Below are 12,500 nucleotides of genomic sequence, written 5' to 3' on the forward strand. Positions count from 1 at the left end.
TAAAACGAGGCCCTTATAGCCGAGCTGGCAAAGTTTTTGGTTGTTTTTGTAAATAAAAATATTACTCTTGACGAGTTTTGAAGCAATAGTTTTAGTCTGATGATAGCATCCTATACAGAATAAACTGCTAACGTCCTTTTTATAGGATGGAAAGACTAGATTGCCACCACGTACGAACCGTGGGTTGGGTGTTACTGAGAGGCAATCTAAGGAAAACGCCTTAAAGATAACGAAGGATCAACTTAAGAAGGTCCACTGGCTCATATTGTTTGAAGATAACACCTGCAGCGTGGTCCGCGCTCTTGGGGATTCTGTTTGTCTTGATTTATCCGAACGTTTACATATAAAAGTGAGTACGTGTTTTCTATTTTTCTTTATAAATATTTTTTAAAAAAGAAACAAATGTTCTCTCGAGTGGAAAGCGTTTTATTATGAAATTTTATTGATCAGAAACGTTTTTGAATTTAAGCTTTTTGGAAAATAATAACAACCGCAAATAAGACATGATTTTAGCAAGGCGAATTCATAAACGTTAAATGGTCAAGAAAAAATCCACGCACAAAATCCTATATTTGGACAGCGGAGGTGCTAACGGTAGGAGGCGAGGAGTTTTGCAATGAATGGGAAGCAAATACACTTATTAAAATAACCGATACGAACGGAAATAGCAGCTTTGCACGCTATATCCCTGAACGAGACCCAAAATATGACAGTTTACGACGATGTTAATCAAATTTTGCTCAACGAACATTGTGGGTCACAAGGAGTAAGACGAAAGTTAGATGTAGGCCAATCGTGTTCTCAGAGCTCAGGCAAAGAAGAGCAACTAATCATGGATGCATACGCAACTGAGGGGCAAGGAGAATCACAGACTGTGCCTGTTAAAGTCTTAGACCCGGAAGAGGTATCAAAAACATTCAGCGAGTTGCAGTATGAGCCTAATGGAACTGACGAACCTAACTGCAGCGCAATAGGCGACGAACCCGCAGACAAGTGCAAAGAACATGAAAAGAAACCTCTTTCCTCTACACCAGGGGTGAATAAGAAACTCAAGCTGAAACGGAGCAAAGCAATCAACCCGGATGAGATTTCTGAGACAAAGATTCGCAGAGTTGATCGTGAAGCCTCCGATGCTATGAAGACTGCAGCAGACAAAATTATGGAAGCTGCGACACTCATAATAAATTGTATGACTGAGCTCAGACCTGAACTGAAATCACTTTCGAACAGGAATTACAGGGAGATTCAAATGTCTACCAACGCTATTAAGCAACTTGTAAGTAAAGAGTAGAGAATTCAGTAAACATTAGGAGCAATGGTTTTAAAACGCAAAAATTTAAATGAGCAAATAAAAACATAATATAAAAAACGAGAAAATATTGAAGTTGCTGAGAATTTTTGAAAGAGTTATTTTTTGAATGTAAATACAAAGGAGCGAAATGATCCTATTTTTAAGCAAACTTTTTCTAGACTACCGAAGTGTCCAAACTGGGTGTTCTCCTCCCAGTGGCCAAAAGCTTTCCGGAAAGAGATGAGGCCTTGCTTTTCATTACAAAGGGCCCAGGAGAAGGTACCGATTTAGCAACAACTGGTGGAGCAACGCCTCAATTGGTCGGAAGGAACGCTTGCAAACGGTTGTGGACTGTTGAGCAAATAAAGCAACATATGTTGTCTCCAAAGATAAAGCAAAAACAGGGTGTAGTCTCCAGGACTGATTTTTCACCGACAAGAAAGACTCTTTTCAAAGGTTTGTGAGGTCTTATAGTTTTTAATTTGTTTTTTTTTAAATGGCAGAGTTCTTGCGGTTTTAAATGTTTTACAAGAGCCAATGAAAACAATTTACAGATCTTAGAAAACTGGTCCGTTTTTCAAATAGTAAATGCAATTGATCAATTTTTGCTGTTTTTTTTTACTTCAGATCTCTTTCGATTTAAGTACGAGGATCAGTGGCTCCACTGTTACGAGCTAGCAAAAGCAAGCCTAAATAACCGCGCAAATGAGATCCGGTCTGGCGAACGCAAGAGCAACGAACCAAAGGAAGATGGTATGAGATCGGCGCCGGGACCAAGTCAAACAAGATTGACGGAAACAGTCAACGCTGAAGAAACTTCGGAAGAGCTATGACTAGTAACTGTTCTCTGAAAGTGGTGTTCATTAACCGATTCTCCAGAAAAACAATATCTCTGGTGGACATTTACATTTTCTTAACTGTATGTGCTTTTTAAAATGCGCTTCGTTGCTCAGCTTTTCTTGAGTTTATATGGATTAAATTTATCTGTTTCTTTTCAAGGCATCTTCATTGAATAACCTTCTCGTTCTTTTGATTAATTGCTCACCGGCTTTCCGATTTGATAAATTGACGTTTTTGTTTGCTCTTTTTTTTCAAAAAATTTTCGGATACATGAAAACAAAGGTTTTTCAAATTTTCCCTATTTCTAGATATAATGCTGCCTAAAAAACTTGAATGGTCAGTGCTTGCTCAATGCGATTATTTTGCGGTAGAGAAATTTGTTCAGACACCTGATAGACCTGCAATGACGCCTATTCAACCTTTAAGAGAATGTATTTTCCTGCGAAAAATTAAGAGTGACTTGAAATGGAAAGAGACGTTTGAAATCCTGTGTCAATCGTACAAAGATCTGGCACCTACGTTTGCAATTGAGCATGACAACTTCGGAGGCTACCAACTAGTTTATAGAGGAAAAAGTGTTGTTCACCCGCCCGAGATTTTCAAACGGAAACCTTCAGGTTTTGTAGCTCCAGTTCCATTTGGTGCGGTGACAAATCTATCAGTTATGTCCTCTGAACGCACAGGACAGCAATTACTTTTACTTGGTCCCATTCGTTTTGTGAACTCCAATTGTGAGCCCAATTGTGAGTATGATTTTCCGAGTGATTCAGGAATAGTCCAATTGAGGATCAAGAAAAAAATTTACCCAGGGGACGAAATTTTTGTTAAGTATGGTCCCAAATTTTTCGAAGAAAACGAGTGTCTCTGCTGCACTTGCCGTTCAGTGGAAAGAAGAAATGCAGAATGCGATTGTATTTTTGAACTTTTACTGCAAAATTTGCTCGATGATCTTGCAAACGAGGTGTTAGTTGATTTAGAGGGAGAACAATCATCTTCACACTGTTCGCCTTGTCCACCAAAAAAGCAAAAACTTAGAGGTCGTAAATTAATAGAAAAGGTCAATGAATTAACAAGCAGTCCGTTAAGCATTTATGATTCACCCGAACTACCTAACCTATCAGCCAACATTCAGACGGTAGGAAACGACTTTGAGTCGGAACAGACGACAGAAAGCAGTGTCTCTCAATTAGAAACAACAAGCTCCGAACGAACGTCACTTGATTCCCATGCTGCTGCGGAGAACGTGTTTGACTCGCCACGAGAAAACTTTACTCCATCTTCGGAAAATTCTCTTTCTGACAAACCTTCTGTTTCCGATCGGGTTTTTTCTCCTGAAATTAATGCTGCTGTTTCCGATTGAGGTATTTCCCACGAAACTAATGCTTCTGTGTCCGATTCGGATATTTCACCTGAAATAAATGATATAACTGCCCACAAAATTTCCGCTCGGTTGTTTGAGGGTAGCACAATTTGCGTCGATGATGTCACTGTTCTAATGAATGCCTTTTGTTCTCGCTTAAGTCTTTCCGACGAATGCTCAACTAAAATGCATGCGCTCATAAAGGCGTTTCTTCCACAAGGAAACAATTTTCCCACCGGCTATTCGCAAATTCGTAGAGCAAAAAAACTTTTTGAAGAGGACGTGCGTTTCCTGAAAAAGTCACCAAGACAAAGTGTAACTGGTTTCCGGTTTGAATTAAGAGACATTGTCCAAAGAAATTTTAATGATATAATTGAATACAGTGATCAACGGAAAGAAAGCCCACACCTAGATTGTAACACATTGTTTGCCCTCCTGTGGATTTAAATGACGATAGGAAAGTCTTTATTAACCTGCTATTGTTCTCTGACGGCGTCAACATCAAAAAGTCGACACTGCGGAAGGAGTTGTGGCCAGTTTGGTTTCAAGTTGCAGATCTGCCGCCCAGGAAAAGGATGAGTCGTTAAAATATTGTTTTGGGTGCCCTGTTTAACGGTAATACTACTCCCAATTGGAATGAACTTGTTCCAATCATAAACTCTGAGTTGTTATCAGGTGTTAATTTCAAACATAACGGAGTTTCCTTCCAAGCTTTTTTCTCAATCAAGCTTCTTATTGCAGACTTGGGCGCAAAAAGCCATATGCTCAATATGTTCAAGTTTAATGGTTTCTACGGGTGTCATTACTGCACGGCACCTGGCAAGACAATTTGTAAGACACATGCGTATTATCCGTTTGCTCAAATCGGAAAAATACGCGAACCGGATATAAACAACGTTTTCGTTAAATACGCAGAATTAGTTCCAGTTGATGAATTGATTAACGTAGCTGGCGTAAAGGGCAAAAGTGCTTTCTCCTCAGTTATTAATAATTTACCCCTAGCAGCGCCTATCGATTATATGCACTGTGCTTTGTTAGGGGTTTTTCCCGAAGCTCTGAAATTATGCTACAGAGCCCTGTCATCTGATGATAAAGTTAAAGTCAATTTAGTTCTATCGAACTTGAATTGTCCACGCGAAATGGTAGCCTATTCTAAAAAGATTCGACCACTTGATGAAATGGCTCAGTTCAAAGCCAATGAATATTTCACTTGGTTGTTTTACATCAGCCCTCTCGTTTTTTCAAATCGGATACCTGAAACGTTGTACAATCATCTCGTCAATTTGGTTTTTGGCGTAAGACTTTTGTTCGAATCTAGCAAAGACACAAACACCGCTGCAGCTGAGAAACTCCTGCTACGCTTCTGCGAAGATATTGTTTCGATTCACGATGGCAACGAACGCGTCGAAACTATTAACGTACACTGTTTAAAACATCTCGTTGACCAAGTGAGACGTTTCGGACCGCTTTATTGTTATTCAGCGATGTCTTTCGAAGCTGCAAATCGAACCCTAGGTGACGTCTTCACAGGATCACAAAATGAATGCGAGATCATATGTCGTAGAATTCTACAGAGGCATAAATTTGCTAGCGCACAGATTCAAGACCCAAAACTGAGAGAAATTTTCAGTAATTTGACAGGAAACGTTTACATTGATAATGCTAGTTACTGCGATGAGTTCATTTATACAAGTGCTGTCAAACATGGAAAATCCCTTTACGCTGAAGCTGACTTTTTTAACCGTCATTTTTTTCAAAACACCTACTTCGACTCCCCGGCATACGCAAGATCAAAACATGCAAACTGTTTTGTGTCTTTTATCGAGAACACCGATGAAGTTTTTGGTCAAATCCAGTATTTCTTTACGCAACCTGGGCCACCTTTCTTCAACGAGGTACAGGCTGAAATCAAAATTCTTCGAACTTTGCGTGAGATTGGACGAGTGAAAAGCTTCTTTTTTGAGGTAGAGGAAACAAATATTCTAAAGTCTGTTCCTGCACGTCTCATGAAGAAAGTGTTTCTATTTACCGACCTTATGGATGACAAACAGTGCGTATTGGGCAGAAAAATTATTGCAAGAGTGTGCTCAAATTTTGAGCATTCATGAGAAGAAAAAACGTTAAAAACACCTTATTTCATTTCTTTGAAATCCCATCAAGCTACTGAGCCTATTTTGTGTCGAATTAGTGCCATTTTTTTATTTATTTTAATGCATCAAGCTACTGAGCTTGTTTTGCAAACTTGTTACTCTTGCCTTCCTTCAAAACTAAATTTGCATCAAAATAAAGAGCTTATTTTAATTCAAAGTTTTGTCGCCCAATTTAGAAGTATGGCTTGCATTAAGCTACTGAGCTTGCTTTGCAAATCAGTCATTTCTTTCCATATTTTTTTAAAAGCCGCATCAAGCTACTGAGCTTGTTTTGCAAATTTGTCACTCTTGCCTTCCTTCGAAATTAATTTGCAACAAACTGAAGAGCTTGTTTTAAGTCAAAGTTTTGTCGCCCAATTTAGAAGTAAGACTTGCATCAAGCTACTGAGCTTGCTTTGCAAATCAGTCATTTCTTTCCATATTTTTTAAAAAGCCGCATCAAGCTACTGAGCTTGTTCTGCGGAGAATTAGTGCCATTTTTTTTATTTATTTTAATGCATCAAGCTACTGAGCTTGTTTTGCAAACTTGTCACTCTTGCCTTCCTTCGAAATTAATTTTGCATCAAACTAAAGAGTTTATTTTAATTCAGAGTTTTGTCGCCCAATTTAGAAGTAAGACTTGCATCAAGCTACTGAGCTTGCTTTGCAAATCAGTCATTTCTTTCCTTATTTTTTTAAAAGCCGCATCAAGCTACTGAGCTTGTTCTGTGTAGAATTAGTGCCATTTTTTTATTTATTTTAATGCATCAAGCTACTGAGCTTGTTTTGCAAACTTGTCACTCTTGCCTTCCTTCGAAACTAAATTTGCATCAAACTAAAGAGCTTATTTTAATTCAAAGTTTTGTCGCCCAATTTAGAAGTAAGACTTGCATCAAGCTACTGAGCTTGCTTTGCAAATCAGTCATTTCTTTCCTTATTTTTTTAAAAGTCGCATCAAGCTACTGAGCTTGTTCTGCGTAGAATTAGTGCCATTTTTTTTTATTTATTTTAATGCATCAAGCTACTGAGCTTGTTTTGCAAACTTGTCACTCTTGCCTTCCTTCGAAACTAAATTTGCATCAAACTAAAGAGCTTATTTTAATTCAAAGTTTTGTCGCCCAATTTAGAAGTAAGTCTTGCATCAAGCTACTGAGCTTGCTTTGCAAATCAGTCATTTCTTTCCTTATTTTTTTAAAAGTCGCATCAAGCTACTGAGCTTGTTCTGCGTAGAATTAGTGCCATTTTTTTATTTATTTTAATGCATCAAGCTACTGAGCTTGTTTTGCAAACTTGTCACTCTTGCCTTCCTTCGAAACTAAATTTGCATCAAACAAAAGAGCTTATTTTAATTCAAAGTTTTGTCGCCCAATTTAGAAGTAAGACTTGCATCAAGCTACTGAGCTTGCTTTGCAAATCAGTCATTTCTTTCCTCATTTTTTTAAAAGTCGCATCAAGCTACTGAGCTTGTTCTGCGTAGAAATAGTGCCATTTTTTTATTTATTTTAATGCATCAAGCTACTGAGCTTGTTTTGCAAACTTGTCACTCTTGCCTTCCTTCGAAACTAAATTTGCATCAAACAAAAGAGCTTATTTTAATTCAAAGTTTTGTCGCCCAATTTAGAAGTAAGTCTTGCATCAAGCTACTGAGCTTGCTTTGCAAATCAGTCATTTCTTTCCTTATTTTTTTAAAAGTCGCATCAAGCTACTGAGCTTGTTCTGCGTAGAATTAGTGCCATTTTTTTATTTATTTTAATGCATCAAGCTACTGAGCTTGTTTTGCAAACTTGTCACTCTTGCCTTCCTTCGAAACTAAATTTGCATCAAACTAAAGAGCTTATTTTAATTCAAAGTTTTGTCGCCCAATTTAGAAGTAAGACTTGCATCAAGCTACTGAGCTTGCTTTGCAAATCAGTCATTTCTTTCCTTATTTTTTTAAAAGTCGCATCAAGCTACTGAGCTTGTTCTGCGTAGAATTAGTGCCATTTTTTTATTTATTTCAATGCATCAAGCTACTGAGCTTGTTTTGCAAACTTGTCACTCTTGCCTTCCTTCGAAACTAAATTTGCATCAAACTAAAGAGCTTATTTTAATTCAAAGTTTTGTCGCCCAATTTAGAAGTAAGACTTGCATCAAGCTACTAAGCTTGCTTTGCAAATCAGTCATTTCTTTCCTTATTTTTTTAAAAGTCGCATCAAGCTACTGAGCTTGTTCTGCGTAGAATTAGTGCCATTTTTTTATTTATTTTAATGCATCAAGCTACTGAGCTTGTTTTGCAAACTTGTCACTCTTGTCTTCCTTCGAAACTAAATTTGCATCAAACTAAAGAGCTTATTTTAATTCAAAGTTTTGTCGCCCAATTTAGAAGTAAGACTTGCATCAAGCTACTGAGCCTGCTTTGCAAATCAGTCATTTCTTTCCTTATTTTTTTAAAAGTCGCATCAAGCTACTGAGCTTGTTCTGCGTAGAATTAGTGCCATTTTTTTATTTATTTTAATGCATCAAGCTACTGAGCTTGTTTTGCAAACTTGTCACTCTTGCCTTCCTTCGAAACTAAATTTGCATCAAACTATAGAGCTTATTTTAATTCAAAGTTTTGTCGCCCAATTTAGAAGTAAGACTTGCATCAAGCTACTGAGCTTGCTTTGCAAATCAGTCATTTCTTTCCTTATTTTTTTAAAAGTCGCATCAAGCTACTGAGCTTGTTCTGCGTAGAATTAGTGCCATTTTTTTATTTATTTTAATGCATCAAGCTACTGAGCTTGTTTTGCAAATTTGTCACTCTTGCCTTCCTTCGAAACTAAATTTGCATCAAACTAAAGAGCTTATGTTAATTCAAAGTTTTGTCGCCCAATTTAGAAGTAAGTCTTGCATCAAGCTACTGAGCTTGCTTTGCAAATCAGTCATTTCTTTCCTTATTTTTTTAAAAGTCGCATCAAGCTACTGAGCTTGTTCTGTGTAGAATTAATGCCATTTTTTTTATTTATTTTAATGCATCAAGCTACTGAGCTTGTTTTGCAAACTTGTCACTCTTGCCTTCCTTCGAAACTAAATTTGCATCAAACTAAAGAGCTTATTTTAATTCAAAAATTTGTCGCCCAATTTAGAAGTAAGACTTGCATCAAGCTACTGAGCTTGCTTTGCAAATCAGTCATTTCTTTCCTTATTTTTTTAAAAGTCGCATCAAGCTACTGAGCTTGTTCTGCGTAGAATTAGTGCCATTTTTTTTATTTATTTTAATGCATCAAGCTACTGAGCTTGTTTTGCAAACTTGTCACTCTTGCCTTCCTTCGAAACTAAATTTGCATCAAACTAAAGAGCTTATTTTAATTCAAAGTTTTGTCGCCCAATTTAGAAGTAAGACTTGCATCAAGCTACTAAGCTTGCTTTGCAAATCAGTCATTTCTTTCCTTATTTTTTTAAAAGTCGCATCAAGCTACTGAGATTGTTCTGCGTAGAATTAGCGCCATTTTTTTAATTTATTTTAATGCATCAAGCTACTGAGCTTGTTTTGCAAACTTGTCACTCTTGCCTTCCTTCGAAACTAAATTTGCATCAAACTAAAGAGCTTATTTTAATTCAAAGTTTTGTCGCCCAATTTAGAAGTAAGACTTGCATCAAGCTACTGAGCTTGCTTTGAAAATCAGTCATTTCTTTCCTTACTTTTTTAAAAGTCGCATCAAGCTACTGAGCTTGTTCTGCGTAGAATTAGTGCCATTTTTTAATTTATTTTAATGCATCAAGCTGCTGAGCTTGTTTTGCAAACTTGTCAAAATGAAAATTGCATCAAACTAAATAGCTTGTTTTAATTAACAGTTTTGTCGCCCAATTTAGAAATGAGACCTGCATCAAGCTACTAAACTTGCTTTGCAAATCAGTCATTTCTTTGCCCCTTTTTTATTTTTAAAGTCGCGTCAAACTACTGAGTCTGCTCTGCGTCAATTTAGTGCCGATTCTTTCATTTTTGTAAAATGCATCTAGCTTGTGAGCTTTTTTGCAAATCAGTCGTTTCTTCCCTATTTTTTATTTTTATAGTCGCATCAATGTACTGAGCCCGTTCCGCGTCAAATTAGTACCGATTTTTTGTTTTCTTTAAAATGCATCAAGCTACTGAGCTTGTTTTGCAAATCAGTCACTTCTTCCTTATTTTTTTAAACGTCGCATCTAGCTATTGAGCCTGTTTTGCGTCAAATTAGTACCGGTTCTTTCTTTTCTTCAAAATGCATCAAGCTACTGAGCTTGTTTTTGGAAATCAGTCATTTCTTTGCCTAATTTTTTATATTAAAAGTCGCATCAAGCTACTGAGCTTGTTCTGCGTCAAATTAATATCAATTTTTTTAAATATCTTTTCATGCATCAAACTACTGAGCTTGTTTTGCAAATCCGTAATTTCGCTGCCAATAAACGGGAGGTTGTTGGATAAATGCCGTTTTCTTTTTTCTTTTGATACGTTTTTAAGATCTATTCTATCCCCTCCCAGCTTAGTGAGCACAAAACTTTTATGAACCTCAGGCGCACGTGCTATTTTTTTACATAGTACAGTTCTATATAACAACGTATAACTGGGGGTCATAGAAAACAGGCTTAATCATGGAAAATGTTGTTCTCCAAGTTTTCCATTTAAATGACCACAAAATGAGAAAGAGACAGAAAACTTGCGAAATTTTTTATGTTGTTCAAAACTGTTTGGTCTATGCATATAAAAAATCACTTTAGCTCAAACCAATATAAGATTAAAAAAACTTCATGAGAAGGTTGATGATGCCGGCCATTAGGGAGACTAGGAGAAAGAACAAGCAGCAAAATGTTCTAATAGATAGATAGATAGATAGATAGATAGATAGATTAGATAGATAGATAGATAGATAGATAGATAGATAGATAGATAGATAGATAGATAGATAGATAGATAGATAGATAGATAGATAGATAGATAGATAGATAGATAGATAGATAGATAGATAGATAGATAGATAGATAGATAGATAGATAGATAGATAGATAGATAGATAGATAGATAGATAGATAGATAGATAGATAGATAGATAGATAGATAGATAGATAGATAGATAGATAGATAGATAGATAGATAGATAGATAGATAGATAGATAGATAGATAGATAGATAGATAGATAGATAGATAGATAGATAGATAGATAGATAGATAGATAGATAGATAGATAGATAGATAGATAGATAGATAGATAGATAGATAGATAGATAGATAGATAGATAGATAGATAGATAGATAGATAGATAGATAGCTGGATAGATAGATATAGATAGATAGATAGATAGATAGATAGATAGATAGATAGATAGATAGATAGATAGATAGATAGATAGATAGATAGATAGATAGATAGATAGATAGATAGATAGATAGATAGATAGATAGATAGATAGATAGATAGATAGATAGATAGATAGATAGATAGATAGATAGATAGATAGATAGATAGATAGATAGATATATAGATATATAGATAGATAGATAGATAGATAGATAGATAGATAGATAGATAGATAGATAGATAGATAGATAGATAGATAGATAGATAGATAGATAGATAGATAGATAGATAGATAGATAGATAGATAGATAGATAGATAGATAGATAGATAGATAGATAGATAGATAGATAGATAGATAGATAGATAGATAGATAGATAGATAGATAGATAGATAGATAGATAGATAGATAGATAGATAGATAGATAGATAGATAGATAGATAGATAGATAGATAGATAGATAGATAGATAGATAGATAGATAGATAGCCGCGAAGCTGAGAGATCAAATGAAAACCTAAAAAGAACCTCAGATTTAAGAAAAGCAAGAAAATATCACACCACTACAGCTATGCTCAGCTTAAACCTCGCAGTTTTGAAAAAAATTTTTATTCGGAGTGTATAAAGTTTATATTTTTATTATTCCACTATTAAACTTTTTGAAAGTAAATCTATTTCCTTTCGTTCTCAAGCTTCATTTCGGTTAAAGAAACAGAACTACCAGCAAATAAATCAGTTGAATAAACTTCCAAAGCAGTCTTAGATAACGGAAAGAGAAAAAAGTAACAATAATTTCGTATGAAGAATCAAGTTCGCCAAGCAAACACTTTAAAACCCGCAAAGCTAAAAAATGCAAAACAGTGTTATGGCGGTACTTAAAAACATATAACACGAAAAAAAGACACTTTTTCTCCGTCAAATTACTATACAACTAATGTGAAAAATTTTATCTGAGCAACTTTTTATCATCAGTTTCATAACGTCCTTGACCGTTACTTGGAGAATCTTTTTTCGTTGGTTGATCTGAGAGACACTAGATTAGTTGTTCAGGGACCACTTTGATACAGAACTTTTTCGGTCAATTTTTTTTACATAAACAACTTTTGGGCATTAACGAGATAGAGAGGGGAAAGAGAGAGAGAGAGAGAGAGAGAGAGAGAGAGAGAGGAAACAAGATAGTAAGTGAGCAAATAAATTTTAAAAGGAGGAGATAGATAGATAGATAGATAGATAGATAGATAGATAGATAGATAGATAGATAGATAGATAGATAGATAGATAGATAGATAGATAGATAGATAGATAGATAGATAGATAGATAGATAGATAGATAGATAGATAGATAGATAGCTGGATAGAGAGATAGATAGATAGATAAATAGATAGATAGATAGATAGATAGATAGATAGATAGATAGATAGATAGATAGATAGATAGATAGATAGATAGATAGATAGATATATAGATATATAGATAGATAGATAGATAGATAGATAGATAGATAGATAGATAGATAGATAGATAGATAGATAGATAGATAGATAGATTAGATAGATAGATAGATAGATAGATAGATAGATAGATAGAT

Source organism: Convolutriloba macropyga, unplaced genomic scaffold (assembly GCF_964194025.1).
Source record: "Convolutriloba macropyga unplaced genomic scaffold, txConMacr16.3 SCAFFOLD_1242, whole genome shotgun sequence".
NCBI lineage: Eukaryota > Metazoa > Xenacoelomorpha > Acoela > Convolutidae > Convolutriloba > Convolutriloba macropyga.